General features: G+C 37.8%; 1 long non-coding RNA gene across 1 annotated transcript in view; it reads left to right on the top strand.

Moving 5' to 3' along the window:
• Positions 1 to 20,785, top strand: part of LOC123592918 — a 153,612-nt gene that overhangs the window by 82,832 nt on the left and 49,995 nt on the right. The window lies entirely within an intron of this gene.

The raw sequence follows: 20,785 nt of genomic DNA, 5'->3' as shown, positions 1-20,785 counted from the left end.
TTTACAACATGGTTTAATGGTTACCATAGTATCTTTCTTCCATGGTGAATTGTGACCTGAACTTTAACTTTTCATTTTTTTTTTTTCAACGTTTATTTTATTTTTGGGACAGAGAGAGACAGAGCATGAACGGGGGAGGGGCAGAGAGAGAGGGAGACACAGAATCGGAAACAGGCTCCAGGCTCTGAGCCATCAGCCCAGAGCCCGACGCGGGGCTCGAACTCACGGACCGCAAGATCGTGACCTGGCTGAAGTCGGACGCTTAACCGACTGCGCCACCCAGGCGCCCCTTTAACTTTTCATTTTTGCTTAACTATGAGGTAGCTAGGAAACCAGATTATCAACTCCATTTTTCTAACATAGGAAAAGAATCCCAAAAAGGTTAAATGACTCACCAAAGGTCACACACAAAATCTGACTGCTCTGTGGACCTTCCAGATTGGTGCAGGCTTTGGAAGGAACTGATCCACGTATATCTTCTTGCTTATCTAAGTGTCTCTTCTCTGCCCTTATAATTCTACATCCCATGACATTCAAGAAGACAGTGGAAAATGCATGGCTTTACCAGCAGCAAACATACCCTGTAAATAAGACTGCCATTAGTGGGGGACTCACTATTGCAGTATTTTATCTGCTGGATGGCCAATTCATTAAAACAGATATCTAGTGTTTTAATCACTCTGCCAAACCACCATCTGTTTTCATCCTTGCCTCTCCCAATCCTAAACATCCCCCATACCTTCTGCCATGGTCCCAATCATATTTTGGTATAGGAATGGACAGCTTGCAAGTGGAATGTCAGGGGCCCATGCAATAATTCATCTTTTGGGCATGACAGAACAAGCTGTTGGATGCTGTGAATATGCATAGCAGGTCTTGCTGGGCAAAATCCTAGATCTGAAAGGAGAATGGCTCCCACTTGGTGGAAACAAATGCTTTCTTCCTCTCCTCACTCGACTCAAAACGCTTACCAATCCCTAGAGAAAGCCTAAGAAATATTTCAGAGCCCAGGAATAAGCCTCTTCGATGAAGGGGTTGTGAATTCCAATACTTAGGAGATGAATCGAGATCAAATGTGTCATTTATTATTAGAAATAGGACTATCATTTAATAGATTCTTACTATGAGTTAAGACAATGTTAATAAGCACTTTACATAATCTCATTGTAATTCTTAAACTTTCTGGGTAGTAGGTTATATTCCCATTTCATAGATGGATCAACTAAATGAGACTGTGGCTATTAAATGACAGAGTGGTCACAGCTATTAAATGACAGAATCTGCATTTGAACTTGTGTTTCTTTGACATTAAATCCTCTACCCTCAATGACTATATTACCTGTCCCCCTGTCAAGTTTCATAATGCCATTGAGATATTAACAATGGGCTGCTTTCAGTGATAATTTTATGTTATATGCTATGGCTTACAATATGATTGCCTTTTTTATTTTCACTGTAACTGTTAACAAAAACAAACTCTAGTTCAGAAGGTTAAGTTATTTTGTACAAAATTATTCAGCAGAATCTCAGTAGGATAGGTCTTTTGGTGTCCCAGCCCAAAGCTTTTTCTAAGCAAAGTTTAGCCATGAATACACGTCCAAGCCCTTAATAAACTGGACAGTTTTTTTTTTTTCCAAATTAGGAATGAGCCTCAGCCTTGCCACCTCCCCACTTTTCTAATCTGCAGAGGCCAGGTGCACATATTCATGTCCAGCAGTGTACTGGAGCTATCTCATAATGGTCCAGCATTCTGGGTTCTATAAAGTCAAATTGGTAGACCAGGCAGGTCCAGCCACATAATTTGCAGGCTCCAAAGCAAAATAAAAATGCATGGTACCTTGTTTCAAAATTATTAAGAATGCCAGTTCAACTATGGAGCATTAAAGCATGAGAGCCTTCTGAGTGTGGGATACTGGGCACCTGCACAGGTCACATGCCCATGAAGCTGGCTCTGTCTAAATCTACAAGAGAGGTCCTGTTTTCCTCCACCTTATTCTTCTCATATTACCCATATTAGAGTAAGAGGCTCTAGTCTTTGGTCTTGGTTTAGGGTGTATGGTTAACTAGCTTTTTAATTTCAAGTTTGTCATTTAACCTCTGGTGCTAGGAGTCCTCACAGTCTGTAAAGTCCACCCAAACCGTCCCAGCCTATAATGCGTAGGCCTTCCAATTGCCTCCCTTGCTCTACCTCATTTATCTTTTCAGTTTCCCTTAGTGCCGAAGCAAATCTGAAACTTAGTTGGCCTCCGTAATACTGTACCAGAATCAACCATGGTTTTCACTTTTCCCAGCCTCATCACATGCTGGGGAGTCACTTCTCCCTCTGCAGTTACCAGGTCACCATAGCTCACGCCACATCTTCTCGTCAGCTCAGATGCCTACCCTGGACCATTTGAAGAAAGTTATTTTAAGATTGTTAAAGAGACAAAAAAAAATGTTCCTGTTTGTTTATTCTAACAACTCCATGATAGTGAGGGGAAATAGCAGGAGATTTTCCCCTAAGGGACACATTTGTTAAAATCATGTATTTCTTAGTTTTTTTTTAAACAAAGGTTTCTGTATCATGAAGATAAGCAAAGCCATACTAAAATTGCTTATTTAGGTACACTTCAGAATAAAAGTCTTTCTTCAAACCGTAACCTCTATCTTGTGAAAAATTACAGTGATACCAACCTAACCTATCTTTCCTCTATCTCCAGTTTTCCTCCACTTGTCCTCTCTACCAAAAATAAATAAATTTATTCTGCTTTTATCTCACTCCCATTCCTGAGTCCAGACTGAATTTCTTTCCTTTTTACTTTAAAACTCTCCCTGAGTCATCTTCAGATCCCTCAGTCCCCCAACCTCTATCACCACCACTGCCGTCATATCCTACCAATGACTTTCAAAAACGTTTCTCCCTACCTTAAGGAGTATATTTCTATAGCTCTGCATTCAAAAGTCCTTGCTTTTTGTTTGAGCTAGATTTGGGAATTTTATAAAATGTACTCCTTCAAAGAAGAGCTCAGATTCCTGCTTTCTGACTAAACTTTCCTGACTTCTATCCATCCAAACTGATGTGATCTTTTGCTTTGCACGGCCCTTTCAGAATATTTATCACTTCTTAAGGTTGGTTAAAAGTATGTATACACATGCCTCATCACTCCATCTGGCTTGTAGGCAACATGAGGACAAGAAAGCATGTCTTGATTAGATTGGAGTCGTGGTGAGTGTTTGTTGAGTGAATGACTGTTAACTGTTATCAGAGAGACAAGTTAAAACAGGAACAAGTGGAATAGACTTTTATCTCAGCTGACCTCTCCCCCTTGATGTTCCTTGTTCATGTATCTCAACTTCTGAGTCTATCAAAAGCCAAGTGAAGAGGCTGTTTCTCTGAGATCATTCGTCTGTCCTGTTAATTTGTGTTAAGTGGTACTATATCAGAGCCAAGCTTTTAAGTCCATTAAAAGTCTTACAGCTTCTCTCAAAGTTGAGAACACTATTAAAGACAACATCAATCCTGTAGCTCTGCTCTACACTCAGGACAAGCTGATGCTTTCAGTCCAGGTCTCAAGATCAGCTTCAGGACCTCCTGAATAACCCTATGGAATGACAGCAGGCTGTGGAGTGTCACTTCTTCTGAGATAAGAAACAGGCTGTCCTAAACTCAAGAATCCCTCATAAAGATATCAGCTGGAGAAGAAATAAACATGCTGGTGATGAGGCATGTGCATGCTATTATCCTCAAATGCCCTCATCTCTCAAGCTTTATAATGCACTTTTTTAAAACTCTTTTTAAAAACAACAAATTTGACAGGCCAGACACAGCTCACTAACCTGGGAGATTTGTTTTAAAAATACTGATTTCCACATACCATCTGTAGAGAATTTCCGGGGTGAGGCTCAAAATTGTGTATTTTTAAAAGTTCCCTATGTGATTTTTATTTGTAGCTAGGGCTTAGAACTTCTGGAAGCCTATTGCAGACTGCAAAGCAATTTAACGTCAGCTATTATTTCATTTGGTGTTTACAGAAATAGCTAGGAATAGTATTCCCATTTTAGGAATGAGAAACCAAAGCTTGGAGAGATCTGATGACTTAACCTAGCATGAGTCCTAACTTTGGTCTTCAGTTAGAACATAAGCTCAGGTCATCTGAATCCCAGTCCAAGGCCTGCCCACTGTTCGCTTTGAGATCTTACAACTGTAGTTACCAACAAATTATCATGAACTAATTTATCACACTGTGATAAAAAGGATGAGAAACTAGGGTAGTACATTTTCAACAGAAGAAGAACCACACGAGCAAGAAAAGTTTATATGATGGGGAAGCCCTTATTTATTTTTTTAATTTTTTTTTACTGTTTATTTTTGAGAGAGAGAGAGACAGACAGTGAGCAGGAGAAGGGCAGAAAGAGAGAGAGAGACACACGCAGAATCTGAAGCAGGCTTCGGGCTCTGAGTTGTCAGCACAGAGCCCAATGTGGGGCTCGAACTCGTGAACCATGTAATCATGACCTGAGCTGAGGCTGGACGCTTAACCAACTAAACCACCCAGTTCCCCTGGTGGGGAAGCCCTTTAAAAGCCTTCTTCTATTTCCATTTTTTCTATTTTTTTTCTTTCTCGTCTCCATCACAGCTTTTCTTCTTTCTTCCCAAGCAATGACTTAGAACCATTACCAATATGAAAAAATGTTAGATCACACAGTTTCAATTAAAAAAAAAAAAAAAAGGAGAGGATGGGAATGAATTGTGCACACATGTGCCAAGGTTCTGAACTATTACTGTTATGTGGAGGGTTGCCCCTCTTCTCATGTTTTTTGCCCCTGTCTTTCTAAAAATAAGATCCTTCTCCAAAGATAGAAAGAAGTGCTGATTTGATCAGTTGGAATGCAGGCCTTCTACGGAGCCATATTTTATAATTGTGTGGGTTTACTCTGCCCCAAAGATTAACACCTGTGTGCATCTCTTGTCTCTTCTTAATAAGACTTACATGTACAAATGTATTTGGAACTTAAGTGTATGGGAGGCATGTCAGATAAGTGAAGAAAGGAGAGACTATTTTCAGGGCACCTGGAAAGCTTAGTTAAGTGTCCAACTTCAGCTCAGGTCATGATCTCACATTTTGTGGATTCAATACCCGCATTGGGCTCTGTGCTGACAGCTCAGAGCCTGGAGCCTGCTTCAGATTCTATGTCTCCCTCTCTCTCTGTCCTTCCCCTGCTCATGCTTGCTCGCGCGCTCTCTCTCTCTCTCTCTCTCTCTCAAAAATGAGAGAAATTAATAAACATTATTTTTTTGAAAAAAAGAGACTTCAGTTAAGCTAATAAAATGTTTATTCATATAGAAAATGATAAAATTGGACAACTCTGTCACTTCGTATACATTATAATTAGAAAGGAAAAGATTTATTTAAAAAGTCCAGAATCTAGGGGCACCTGGGGTGTTCAGTTAGTTAAGTGTCTGACTTCAGCTCAAGTCATGATCTCATGGCTCATGGGTTCGAGCTACAAGTCAGGCTCTGTGCTGACAGCTCAGAGCCTGAAACCTGCTTCGGATTCTGTGTCCTCCTCTCTCTGCCCCTTCCCCACTTGCACTTTGTCTCTCTTTCTCACAAGAATAAACAAACATTTTAAAAAATGTAAAAAGTCAAGAATCTAGCTGTTTATCTGCAATTTGGCCAATAGCATCCTCACTGGTCCCCGTAACGTTACCTTGAACCCAGTGTCTCATTTCAACACTGCAATCTTAGCGATACTTCTAAAAAATAATTCAGAACCCAATAGCTTAAAATCTTTAATGCTTACCAAGCTCATTAGCAGTGTAATCCAAAATCCTTAATATGGCTCATTAAGATGTTTCATGATTCCACCACAGACTACTTGCCTGCCTCCACTGGTAAGGTTCCATTTTCCATCAGTCGAACTACTGCAGATGCACTGGCGTCCTTGCTGTTTCTCAAATAGGCTAAGTTTGTTCTTGCCTCAGAGCCTTTGCACCTATCCTTCCTTATCCTAGAATATTCTGCTTATAGACATCTATATGATTTTTTCTTCATTTTCTGAAGGTATTTGATCAAATTTATTATTACATAGATCTTCTATGATCACAAATGTATACTTTTTAAAAAAATATTTATTTTGAGATAGAGAGGGAACATGAGCAGGGGAGGAGCACAGAGAGAGGGAGACAGAATCCCAAGTAGAATCTCTGCTGACAGTGCAGAGCCTCATGCAGGACTCGAACTCCTGAGTCATGAGATCATGACCTGAGCCAAAACCAAGAGTTGGACGCTTAACAGACTGAGCCACCCAGACACCCCACAAATATATACTTTTCATGTCTCTTCTGCCTATCATTGTGTCAACCACAGTGTCTGCACTTAGAATTCATTAAATTCATTATCCTCCATTCATTATTCTACTACCTTTTTATTTTATTATTTTCTATTATCATTGGACATATGCTGAATCATCCTATATTAATAACCACAAATTTTTTGTGTCATAGATAAAAAGAGATTGATTATAATAAGGTTTTGTTTATTCTAAAGGTCTGTCTTGGGCTGGTGGAGGGGGTGGCTCTGTTCATCTTACTCAAGAACTCAGGAAAACAAGCAACCACCATTGAAATATTTCCAGTTACTCTGTCAACAGAAAGAGGTCTGATCAAACTCAACCTAGACATCAGCTTGAATATCCCTTCATGGCCATATTTATTTCATCTTCTGTGAAATTTCTGCTTATAAATCTTGCCCTTTTTTATTGCATTTGTCTTCTTTAATTTTTTTTTTTCAACGTTTATTTTATTTTTGGGACAGAGAGAGACAGAGCATGAATGGGGGAGGGGCAGAGAGAGAGGGAGACACAGAATCGGAAACAGGCTCCAGGCTCTGAGCCATCAGCCCAGAGCCTGACGCGGGGCTCGAACTCACGGACCGCGAGATCGTGACCTGGCTGAAGTCGGACGCTTAACCGACTGCGCCACCCAGGCGCCCCTGCATTTGTCTTCTTAATAATTTGTAGAAGTTATTTATTTACTCTTGGTACTAATCCTTTCTTAGCTATGTGCATTGTAAATATCTTCTCCCCATTTCTCTAGTCTTTTCATTTACTATAAGGTCTTTTGATAATAAAGAAAAGTTATTGGTTCTGTTAGAGAAAATGTATTACCAAAATCCATCTCCTATTTCCAGATGAAAGCATCCAAGTTATCAGTCTTTCCTTGTCAAGATGGAATCCTGGAGACCAATTAGGAGACTATTAGGTAGTGGTTATCAAATTAGAAAGAAATAGTTGGGATCTGGATAATTTGAGAGTAGAATGGAAAGAATTTCATGATTAATTAGGGATAGGGAAGGTACATAATGAAGGAAAGAGGAGTCAAATATAACTTTAAGATTTTGGGCTTGGCCAATTAGAAGAATGAGTAATATGTTGGATTACAAATGTAAAGGAACAGATTTGGGGAAGACAATCAAGAGTTTGGTTTTGATCATGCTTATTTTGAGATATTATCAGACATCTAAAAGCAAATAGATGAGGCACATGGATAGATGTCACAGAATTCATGGGTGATAATGAATTTAGACATGAACATTTGGAAGTCGACAGCATACAGAAGGCATTTCAAACTGTGGGATAAAATACACATACTTACAGAATTTGGTAAATGGTGCAGAGAAAAAAGTTCAAAGACTGAGCTCCCGGGAATTCCAATATGTCCTAATCAGGATAAAGAGGAAACTAAAAAAAAAAAAAAGGAGGAGGAAGAGGGGGAGGAGAAAAGAAAAAAAAGAAGAAAAGAAGAAAGAAATGTCCAGTGAGATAGGTGGGAAACCAAGAGAAAGCAGTGCTCCAGAATCCAAAGAGAGAAAAATTATAAAAATAAGAGAGTGATCAACTCTGTCCAGGTAAAAGAGCGAGACAAAGAAATTACAATTACGTTTGGCAATGTGGAGGTTTTTGGAAAACTTGACAGAAGTAATTACAGTGCACTTTGGTGAGTGGAGTTTAGGAGAGTGGTTTGAGAAAGATTGTAAAGTTAGGTGATGGGGAAAATATAAACAATTTTTGTGGAGAAGGTTTTTATTTGTAATTTTGGTTTTGTTTGTTATTTTTTTAGGGGAATAGGAAAATATAGCAGTAATTGCATGGAATTTGATAACAAGGAAGTTTGGGGTTTTTTTGTTTTATTTTTCTGTTGTAAAGAAAAGAACAGCAATTGTACTACTAGGTATTTACCCAAAGGATATAAAAAATACTGATTCAAACGAATGCATGTACCCTGATGTTTATAGCAGCATTATCAACAATAGCCAGATTATGGAAAGAGCACAAATGTCCATCGACTGATGAATGGAAAAGAAGATGCAGTGTGTGTATATTGTATGTATGTATGTGTGTGTGTATATATATATATATATATATATATATACATACATGTATATATATGTATGTATATATGTGTACATATATATATGTACACACACAATAGAATATTACTCAACCATCTAAAAGAATGAAATCTTGCCATTTGCAATGATGTGGATAGAGTTAGAGTGTATTCTAAGCAAAATAAGTCAGAGAAAGACAAATGCTATACGATTTCATATGTGAAGTTTAAGAAATAAAACAGATGAACATAGGAGAAGAGGAAAAAGAAGAGAGGGAAACAAACCATAAGAGACTTTTAATGGTAGAGAACAAACTGAGAGTTGACCGAGGGAGGTTAGTGGCACATGTGCTAAATGGGCGATGGGTGTTATGGAGAGTACTGGTTATGATGAGCATGGGGTGTTCTGTGTAAGTAAGGAATCACTAAATTCTCCTGAAACCAATGTTACACTATATGTTAACTAGAATTTAAATAAAAATTTGAAAAACAAAAGGCAAAATCCCAAATCATACAGCATCACTCTATGCCAGTAGGAATGGCCTACTAAAAAGGAAAAATTTGACAGTGAGGAAGCGATGTCCTTCAGTGAGTAAGATGCAAAGGGCTGGCTTAAGATAGGAGCATGGACAGCTAGTCCACTAGAGCTGAAAATGAAAGAGCATATGAGGATATAGAAATAGACATGTTAGTACATTTAGGGAGGGAGATTTTTATATTATCCCCTGCCTTTCCAGATCTCAAATTCCATGATTATACCCCAGTACCCTCATGTAATTGATCCTATTAAATAATGGTGGGGGTGATTTCCGAATGTCATTTAGAAAATTATAGACACATTCAGGGACAGAAATTTAGTCTTCCGATGACTATATCTGCAATATTTAGTTCACTCATACATTTATTAGGTAGATTGTTATTGAAATCCATTTGCCAAGAACTCTTCTAGACACTAGGAAAAAGTAGTGAATGATATGATTTCTTTCAGTATATTTTAATCTAAAATGTGAGACAAGCATATTTGCATAGTTAATTTGAAATGCCATAAATTCTACAAAAACAAGACGACTATGCAGTAAGAACAAAATATTGGGACTGACCTAAGGTAGCTGGGGAAAGAGAAATAATTGAAAATCTGAAATTTGAAGAATAAGTAGGACTCGTGTGTGAATTAAAGTCTAGGAAGCATGGGTAAGAACATTGAAGGAAGCACAAATACCCTACAAGAGCACCTCAAAATATTCAAGTGTGGCAAGGGAAATGAGAATAAAGAAAAAAGGAGTATAAGTTCCAGGAATAGGCAGGAATCATATTACATAGGGATGTAGTTAAAAGTTCATATTTTGCCTAGAGAATATCGAGAAGAGATTAGTTTAAGCCATGGATCAGCTAGAACAGATCTGTGTTGCAAAAGGATAACTACATTGTATAAAGAAGAAAGTGAAGAAAACAAATACATATGCAGAGAAAATGGTTGGACTATTATTAAAGTAATAGATGTGTGAAATGATGTAAGCATACAGTAAGTTGGTTTATGGAGAGATAGGGAGAATTGGATGGATTTGAGAGATATCCAGGAGTGTGGATTGATAGGATACGATGGTAGGTGGTTTGTAAGAGAGAGAGAGATACTTTGGAGGATGACTTTAAGGATTTGCATTAGAATATATAGGTTGATGGTGGTCCCCTTAAAAGAAGAGAAGGTTTTAGAGTCAAAAATGAGTTAGTACTGGACAAATACAATGCCAATTAGATGTCAGTGGTATTTTTAGGTGAAGGTAACAAACATAACTTACCAAATACCATCCAAGTGCTATATTGTGTTCTGTCAATAGAGAAATAAAAGTCACATTCTACCCTCAAAAAGCTCATAGTTTAGCAGCTCATACTCTACATTGCTATAGCACCTTTCTCATTCTGAATCTGCTACCAGATCTGAAAGTTCAACTTTGTTCGAGAATGGCTGGAAGGAAGAAAAAAAAATCCAAGTCGATATACTTCAACTAGGCAACAGTTACTCCTAAAAAAGATCAGAATGTGGTGTGAAATATGCTAATAACATTTATGCAAATGAAGGTTCACTGTATTAACTACAAGATCAAGGGATAACTGTAAGTAATTTGGTAATGGGCTGTAATTACCCTTCCATCTATAGCATAGGGGATGAGGGTGATTCATGAATCAAACACTGTTACTAAATACTTTTGCATTTCATCAGTGCCTTCTTTTTATCATTGTATTTGAACATACCTGGAAAGCTATTACAAAATAAACAAGTCATTTTTACTATCAGGCTAAAGTAGAGAGAACAGTTTATTCTACCTTTTTCCTTTCCCTTTTTTTTTTTTTCTCTTATTCTTGACTTGATAATGCCTGATAGAGAAGTCTTTCTTAAAGTATTAGCAACTAGGGCTACAATTCCACATCTTCTAAGAACTAGCTTTGTGACTCTGGTAAAGTTATCAATCTTCTTTACAACTGAGTTTCCCCATTATTCGTACAAGGATATTAACATTTGTAATCGCCTCTTCAAAAGCATCAGAAGTGACTGCTTTTTATTTACTTAGAAACATTTAAGACCATTTTTCTTTTTTACTTTTTATTTTGAAGTATTTTCAAAAGTTGCACAACAAAGAACTTCCCTCCACCCCCAACTGAATCACGTGAAAAGTTTTCAAAGTGGTGTCCCACTCCCTCTGAATACTTAAAGATGTTTTCCTACTAACATGGTGTTATTCAATATAGTCATGGCATGGCTATAAATGTTAAGAAATTAACACTGATACAGTCTACTTCCTACTGTTTAACACATAGCACACATTAGGTGTTTGTCAGTTATTCCAGTGACATGTTTTGTAGCAAAAAGAATTCATGTAGTATCATGTGTTCTATTTGGTCCACACATCCTTCAGTCTCATTCAATTTGAAAAAGCTGGTCAGTCTTTCCTTGACTTTCATAACCTTGAACTTTTTAAATATTAAAGCCAATCATTTTATAAAATATCCCTCAATTTGGATTTGTCTGATCTTTTTCATAATTAGATTTAACTTACACTCTTTCATTTTTTAGGGGAGGAGGCAGAAATATAACAATGTGCTTTTATTGCATTCTGTTGGGTGGTACATGGTTTAAATTTGAACCAGTGATTAATGTGGTTTCTGCCAAGTCTCTCTTTTGCAAAGTTATTCTTTTTCTCTTTGAAAAAAAAATCAGTATTTGTGGGAGATATTTAAAATATGTAAACAGCCCATTTTTCTTCAGACTTTTTTATCCACTTGTTTTCATGTTTGTTTACTTTTCTTCATTTATTTATTTCATGTTTATTTATTTCAAAGTTAACTTTTTTTTTTAATTTTTTTTTTCAACGTTTATTTATTTTTGGGACAGAGAGAGACAGAGCATGAACGGGGGAGGGGCAGAGAGAGAGGGAGACACAGAATCGGAAACAGGCTCCAGGCTCTGAGCCATCAGCCCAGAGCCCGACGCGGGGCTCGAACTCACGGACCGCGAGATCGTGACCTGGCTGAAGTCGGACGCTTAACCGACTGCGCCACCCAGGCGTCCCTCAAAGTTTATTTTGAGAGACAGAAAGAGTGCAAGTGAGGGAGGGACAGACAGAGAGAGAATTCTAAGCAGGCTGCACGTTATCCGTATGGAACCTGACACAAGGCTTGATCCCATGAACCATGAGATCATGACCTGAGTCAAAACCAAGAGTCAGACACTTAACTGACTGAACCACCCAGGCATCCCATTCATTTACTTTTTTATTTGCCTGATTTCATTATCACTCATAGGCTTGAAATAGTATTTTCTGAAATTCTGTCGTTTATTTTAAATTTATTACTTGGCATTTCACTGTAATGAGATGTTTTCTCATCTAATTTGTTCATTTCAGATATACCTTTATGAACATATCAATTCCTATTTTATTCAAGGTGTAATTTGCTATTATTTTATTTATTTGAATTATCTTAGATTTGGCCAGTAGGATCTCCTTGAAATGGATTTTTTTTCCCCCCAGACATGTATCCATGGTTCTCTGAGCCCTCCTTAACTATTGGCACAATAAGATCTTCCAGGCACTTCTTGTACTTCTCTTGCCCCAGCTTTGGAGTGAGAATTATTCAAAGATCTTTTTTTTTTTTTCTTTTTAGTGGAGGATAGTAGTTGGAAACCAAGATCTGGATACAACATGTGCTCATTGAGCTGGATAATGTGATACCATGCATGGATTCCAGCTACGTTGGAAATGCTGCCCCCAAATACATGTTGACTGTCAAACCCTTTCAGGGACTAACCTCACCTGAAGAAAGCTATCTTGCCCAAGGTCATCTCACTATTAGCAGTACCACCACAGTGAGTTACTGTTTATTAAAAGCTCTGGCTGCTTGCTTCAAATCAGTAATATCCTGAATTACAATCTCAGTTCCAGAGCTTCCCATGAGGCCAGCTGGAGTCTTGATTGGGTCTGCATACTAGCTTAACTTCTTTCTTTGCCCAGTTCTGCTTCTTTCCCCTTCCTTCCACTAGTGTGATTTCCCAAAGGCCTGTCTCAAAGTCTGCTTTCTAGGGAATGCAACCCTAGGAGGTATGGCATGTCACTGTGCTCATGTCCTCTCAGTGGACAAAGCTAGGAAATACATGTATGCATTTCTTCTACTTAAATCTTTGTCTCTGGCTATTTCTCTATATATTTACCTATATAGTGAGCATCACAAAAGTGGTAGGAAGAAAATGGCCCTCCGAAGAAGTCCACATCTCTGGAGACTGTAAATATGTTAGGTTGTATGTTAAGGGAAAATTAAATTTGCAGATAAGATTAAAATTACTATTTGACCTTAAAATAGGGATGTTAACCTGGGGTATCTGTGTGGATCCAACATAGTAACAAAGTCTTTTTTTATTAAGCCTTTTATTTAAATTCCTGTATAATAAATGTACAGTATTATATTGATTTCAGGCATACAGTATAGTGATTCAATAATTCACAGTGTTCATCATAAGTGTATTCTTTAGTCTCCATCACCTATTTCACCCATAGGCCCTGCATACCTCCCCTCTGATGACCATCTGTTTTCTGTAGTTAAGAGTCTGGGTTTTTTTTGGTTTGTCTTTCTTTTTCCTTTGTTGGTTTGTTCTGTTTCTTATATTCCATATATGAGAGAAATTGTATAATATTTATCTTCCTCTGACCTATTTCACTTAGCATCATATTCTCTAGCTCTATCTGTGTTGTTGCAAATGGCAAGATTTCATTCTTTTTAATGGCTGAATAATATGCCATTGTGTATATATACCACATCTTTATCCATTCCTCTATCAATGGACAGTTGGGTTGCTTCCATAATATTACTGCAATACTACAGTAAACATAGGGACATGATATCCCTTTGAATTAGTGCTTTTGTATTTTTTGGGTAAATACCCAGTATTGCAATTACTTGATCATAGGGTAGTTCTATTTTTAACTTTTTGAGGAACTTCCATTCTGTCTTTCATAGTGGCTGCACAAGTTTCCATTCCACCAACAGTGCATGAGGTTTCCTTTTTCTCCACATCCTCACCAACACTGCTTCTTGTGCTCATGATTCTAGCCATTCTGAAAGGTGTTAAGTGATATCTCATTGCAGTTTTGATTTGCATTCCCCTGATGATGACTGATGTTGAGCGTCTTTTTATGTGTTCATTGGCCATCTGGATGTCTTCTTTGGAGAAATGTCTGTTCATGTCTTCTGCCCATCTTTTAATTGGGTCATTTGGTTTTTGGGTATTGAGTTGTACCAGTTATTTAAATTATGGATACTAACCCTTTAGGAGATATGTCATTTGCAAATATATTCTCCCATTTAGTAGGTTGCCTTTTAGTTTTGTTGATTATTTCCTTTGCTGTGCAGAAGCTTTTGATTTTAATGTAGTCCCAATAGCTTATGTTTGCTTTTGTTTCCTTTGTCTGAAGAGACATCTAGAGAAGTGCTACTATGGCCAATGACAAAGAAAACTACTGTGTTCTCTTTTAGGATTTTTATGGTTTCAGGTCTCACATTTATGTGTTTTGTCTATTTTGAGGAGTTTTTTTTTTTGAATGGTGAAAGAAGTTGTCTAGTTTCATTCTTTTGCATGTGGCTACCCAATTTTCCAAACACCATTTGTTGAAGAGACTGTCATTTTCCCATTGTATATTCTTTTCTCCATCGTCAAAGATTTATTGAGCATGGAATTGTGGATTTATGTCTGGGCTTTTTTATTCTGTTCCATTGAGCTATGTGTCTGTTTTTGTGCCAGTACCATGCTCTTTTAATTACTACTGTTTTGTAATATAACTGAAGTCTGGAATTGTGATACTTCCAGTTTTGTTTTTTTCTTTTTTGAGATTGGTTTGGCTCTTCAAGGTCTTTTGTGATTCCACACATATTTTAAGGTTGTTTATTTTAGTTCTGTGAGAAAAGCTGTTGGTAATTTGATAGGGATTGCATTAAATCTGTAGACAGCTTTATGTAGTATAGCCATTTAATCAATATTTGTTCTTCCAAGCCATGAGCTTAGAATATCTTTCCATTTCTTTGTGTCATCTTCAGTTTCTTTTATTAGTGTCTTAGTTTTCAGAGTACAGTTCCTTCACCTGTTAGGTTTATTCCTACGTATTTTATTATTGTTGGTGCAATTATAAATGGAATTGTTTTCTTAATTTCTCTTTCTGTTTTTCATTATGAGTGTATAAAAATGTAACATATGTCTCTGCATTGATTTTGTATCCTGCAACTTTACTGAATTCATTTCAGGAGTAGTTTTTTGGTGAAGTCTTTAGGGTTTTCTTTATATAGTATAATGTCATCTGCAAATACTGAGAGTTTTACTTCTTCTTTACCAGCTTGGAAGTGTTCTATGTTTTTTTTGTTGTCTAGTTGCTGTGGCTAGGACTTCTAGTATGTTGGATAAAAGTGAGAAGAATGGACATCCTTGTCTTGTTCCTGATCTCAGAGGAAGAACTCTCAGTTTATCCCCATTAAGGATGTTGTTAGCTATGGATTTTTCATAGGTGGCTTTTATCATGTTCCCTCTAAACCTACTTTGTTTGTAGTATGTTGGAATGATGTTGTACTTTGTTAAATGATTTTTCCGCATCTATTGAAATGATCGTATGGTCTTTATCCTTTCTTTTATTGATGCAATGTATCACGTTGATTGCTTTGTGAATATTCAACCACTCTTACATCTGGGATTAGTACTTTTTGCCATTTTAATTTTGCCATTTTAATTACTATGTGTCTTGGTGTGGATATCCTTGGGAGGATTGTTGGGTAATTTCTGTGGCTCCTGGATCTGTGGATGTCTGTTTCCTTTCCCAGATTAGGGAAGCTTTCAACTATTATTTATCCAAATAAATTTTCTGCCTCCTTTTCTTTGTCTTCTTCTTCTGGGATCCCTATAATATGAATGTTATTACACTTGATGGAGTCACTGACTTCCTTAAGTCTTTTTCATTTTGTGTATTTTCTCTCATTTGTTCAGCTTGGTTACTTTCCATTAATCTGTTTTCCAGGTCATTAATTTGTTCCTGTGCTTCCGCTAGCCTGTTATTTATTCCACCAAGTTTATTTTTAATTTTATCTATTGTGTTCTTTATCTCTGATTGGTTCTCTTGTAATCTCTCTGTTAAGGCTCCCACTGATGTCCTCCATTCTTTTCTGAAGTACAGTGAGTATCTCTATGAACATTACTTTAAATTCTCTATCAGGCATATTACTTATATCCATTTTGCTTAGGTCTCTTGATGTGGTTTTGTCCTGCTCTTTCATTTGGAACATATTCCTCTGTCTCCTCATTTCATCTAACTCTCTGTGTCTGTTTCTCTATTAGGAAAGTCAACTACATCCCCTGCTCTTGAAGGTAATGTCTTGATGAATAAGAGGTCTTATAGTACCCTGCAGTGCAATGCCCACTGAGATCCAGCACTTGGTGTCTCAGGGAATATCTCTATGTGTGTTGTATGTGCCCTGCTATTGTGTCCTGGCCACTTTTTCCTTCAGTTCAGTCATCTCCAGAAATTCTCTTTGCCTGCTATAGGCAATATTTTGTCTGGACAGGGTGAGGCATGTTTTAACATGGTGTAGGCTGGTCTGCTTGTGAAATGAGACCTGCCCCCACAGCTGCAACAGAAGCCCCATAGAACATTGCAAGTCAGAAGATGTGTTGGCATGGTTTGCACTGGTCTTCTGGGGGAGGAGACCCCAGTGCCAGCACTGAGGCAAGAATGACTGGAAAGGGTGTATCTACCCTTTCCAGCCCTGGAAAGAGTCAGGGCTTAGTATAAGCAAGATAGGTAGTGAGGATTGGCCTCTTGCTCATTCCTGCACGTGTCTCTGTGTTTATACTTGGGAGCAGGGGATGGAAATGGCACCTGCCAGTTACTTTGTTCCTGAAGGGGTCTCCCTCCAATCCCCACCTCTCTGGGACATGTTCTGAGATGAGTAAATAACTGTCCCTCCTATGTGCCCCAGGTGTTTTTCAAACTGCTGCTTCTAGGCTATATCTCTGCTGCTCCTTTCAGATGGAGACTCAGCTTTCTAAAGCCCTTGGAACTCCCCCAGAGCTGAACCTTACAATTTTTAAAATCTCAGGTTTTAAGTCCTGCTGGCTGTAAGAACTCACAAGATTCAGCCTCTCTCACTTTCAAAGCTAAGTATTATGGGGATTTGTCTTCCCCATGCAGGCTCCCCAGTATGCTAGTCTGTATCTCACCTCTCACTGCACCCCAGCTCACTCCTGATTACCCACAGCCATGGTCTTCTTCACTCCCAAACCGTGTCTCCACCCTTCCTACCTTCTTTGGTGTGGCCTCTTCTCTACCTTTAGTCGTGGAATTTGTTCTGCCAGTCTTTGGGTCATTTTCTGGGTTATTTGCACTGCTGTGAGTGTTATCTAGTTGTATCCAGATGGGAGGAAGTGAGCTTAGGGTCCTCCTACTCTGTCATCTTTCTAGCCTCCCTTCAGTAACAAGGGTTCTTAAAAAATTGGAAGTGGTAGGCAGAAGAAGGAGGCTAGAAGGAGACGTAACTGAAGAAGGTGAGCGTGATGCAGTGTAAAAACTTCACCCACAGATGCTGGATTAAAGGTGAAGGAAAGAGGCCATAACCAAAAGAATGTTGGTGGTTTCTAGCAATTAGAAACAGGGGAAGTAATTCCCCCTAGAAGCTCCAAAAAGGAACCTAGGTTTTTGTTTTTGTTATTTTCCAGTGAGACCCATGTTGTACTTCCTACTTACAGAAGTATACGGTAATAAATTTGCATTGTTTTAAGCTGGTGAAATTGTAAAATTTGTTACAGCAACAATAGACAAGTAATATAAGGAGTTTATACTGATTCCAACTAATTTCAGTCCAATACCATAGCAGTTATTACAATTTTCTCCTTTCCATATTTGTAACTCCCTTTTCCAGCATTGAGAAACATGACCCCCAATATGTTCAATACATTTACTTATTTGATTAACCCTGATCCCAAATCCACTGGGCCACTGCCCTGTGTGGCCACCTTGCTCACTTGGGCTCTACCCTTGTGTCCAATCACCACTGCTAATGACACTTAACTAAGTGATTACAGAAGGAAGGAAGGGAAGGAGGGAGGGAGGGAGGAAGGAAGGAAAGGAAGGAAAGGAAGGAAAGGAAGGAAAGGAGGGAAGAAGGTTAGAGGAAAGAATAGCAGCCAAGTCATGGATTTTTTTCCAAGTGTCTATGGATAGACCTTGAAGAGTTGTATTACATAGCCCACCCCCAGAATTTTCTGAAAAATCAGTACTTACGTTTGCTTCCCCAGGGTATAGATCCGTAGTTTTTATCACTTTCTCAAAAGAGATGCCTGAACTCTAAATAAGTTAAAAAGCACTGAGTTTATAACTATTTAGTCAAAAAGTAGAGTGATGACCTAAATGTTCTCCTTAAAATCCATTTACAAGCCTCATAATAGACCATAATAGATCTTCAAAACACTCAAAACACATCTATTCTTATTAGGAGTTGTTAAAAGTTTACTTTCTTTATTTCAGTTTTGTCAGACTTTCCAAGGTTAGAGAAATATCTATAGGTGCCCAGAATCCTCACATTTCAGAAAGATAGTAGACCGATTATAGGAAATGCTCTAGGATCATGAACCCAGTTTGTTCAAGTTAGTGTTAACGACTTCATCTTCTACAAGGACCTAGATCAAAGAGGCCCTAAAGGATGAATTTATTGATGAGAGTTTTTGATGTATGCATTTACCTTTCCTTTCCAATCCCTGCAACTCCCAACTATGGGTCAGTTGTAGAAGGAGTTTCCAGCTACAGGTCCTAAAACTCCCCATGAAAGAAAAAAAAAAAAAAAAAACAGCTTTCAGTATCAGCCAAGTACAGATTACAATACACCTGGCCACCAAACACCATGCTTCCACTGTTCTCCTGAGGTTCACTATACAGGGATAAAAAACTAAAGCCTTCAAAGGAGAGATCAGAAGCAGCAAGGGGAAGGAGAATCAGTTGACCACAGCCTCATTGCCCAATATATAGTTGCCCTGTAGTTGTATAGGCTGAAAGCCATATAAACTTTCAGGGGAAGAATTTCTAAATTAGGTAAGATTTGGCAGCTTTGGGATAATTGCACTGGGTTGTAGATTTTAATAACAGAAATGAGATTAATTCTGCAACTGAAAGTTACCAAAGGACTACTTTATTCTGTAAAAAAAAAAAAAAAAAAAAAAAAAAAAAAAGAGGAAAAATAGGGTACTTTCCCCAAATTCCGTACAAGAAATGGGGGAAATATGTCCATGGATTGTGTTTCAATAGGTTGTGGAAGAAAAATAAAGCTGTCTTCTGCTTATATTCTTGGGTTAGCTTCTGTAAAAAATGGCTTATTTTTATCAAATATGATATTGAAATAGTGGTAGATGTAGAAAAACTTGTATTTTTTATGATCTGGTGGAAAGAGCTCTTAGAAGCTTACTTGTTCTTTCCTGTTTTTCATCTGACACATTGGTGGGCATGTTACCTTAACTCTAAATCCAATATCCAGCTGCCAATATCCAGCTGTGACATTCTACAGTCCTAAAAGCTATTACTCAGTGGTCTTTAAGCACCCTAAAGGAGACAGTTTAAGTAAGGTGATGTTTTCAGAACTTTGAGGGCAGATTATATGTACATCAACCTTGGGATATTTTAGTAAACTTACTTTTTTCCTCATCTGAAAACCACTTAAACACTTTTAAAGTTTCCGAGATTGACTTTTTTTTTCTTATTCAAATTTACTTTCTCTCTAATGGCCAAAGCCATTCCATGGATGTACTGATGCCCTCTACCTGCCTTCTCAGTCACCAAGTTACTTTTTATTCTATGGAAATACAGTGATTATTAGTAGGAAGAATAAATGAGATAAGAAGTCATAAGAAATCACTAGAAGTCATAAGAAATCACAAGTCATTTGGGAGGATTATTTCATTAGTTTTTCTACCTTTCAGCTTGATAGCCATAAAATGTGCCCGAGAAAAAAAAATTTAGTCATTAAATAAGTAAGTATTTGTGGAAAATCTATTTTGAGCAACGCCTTAAGCTAGGGACTCAGTAGAGAACCTTTTTAATTGAAATTATCATCATTATCATCTAAAGAAATTCTACAAACTTTGTCATATTTCTTTCATAGTCTGACAACTCTTATTGCGAATAACCCGTTTATAGGTTCCGTGTATTATGCTCCGATCCTGTATTCACAGGACATCTCTATCCATTGCCTTAAATCACCTGTGTGTAGGTTTGTCAAATGTGTGTATATGTTGATACATACAGACATACACACATATGGAGTGTACTATTTATAGCCTAGGGCAGGAACACAGGACATTCTGAAATAGGCTTTACTTTACAAGTGGATGGTGGAAGAGGGGCTTGCATTTACAGTATTATTTAGAAGTACAGTGGCTAAGATCCCTTCCCTTTTAAGTCTGAGTGACCTGGGATGAGTCTTATCTGTGTCGACTCACCAGCTTTTTAAACTGACACGAGTCTATTTATCTCCTATCGGCCTCACTATTCTCATCTGAAAAGTGGGGAGAATAACAATCAGCCTCACTGAGTATTATGAGGTGTTAAATAGGAGGGATACATGAGTGCTAGTGCCCAGCACATAATTTCTGCTCAATGAATAGTAGCTTTTTAGTGCCTGTTGTATGTGCTTGTGATCATGACAATCTTACACAGTAGTGTGAATTCATTTCCCATCATCATTTTTTTTCCATATGAAGAAATTTAGACTGAGAAAATTTAGATGATTATCTGTGTTTATGCAACTAGTAAATTACAAGATTCCAGACTCAGTCCCGCCTTTAGCTGTGACATTCTGCTAACTCCCTTCCTCTCTCTGGTATACATGTTTTGCACTCACAAACAC

The sequence above is a fragment of the Leopardus geoffroyi genome, chromosome D4 (assembly GCF_018350155.1).
Source record: "Leopardus geoffroyi isolate Oge1 chromosome D4, O.geoffroyi_Oge1_pat1.0, whole genome shotgun sequence".
NCBI classification, from domain to species: Eukaryota; Metazoa; Chordata; class Mammalia; order Carnivora; family Felidae; genus Leopardus; species Leopardus geoffroyi.
Note: the sequence above shows the minus strand (reverse complement) of the source record. Positions and strands in the feature narration are given on the sequence as shown.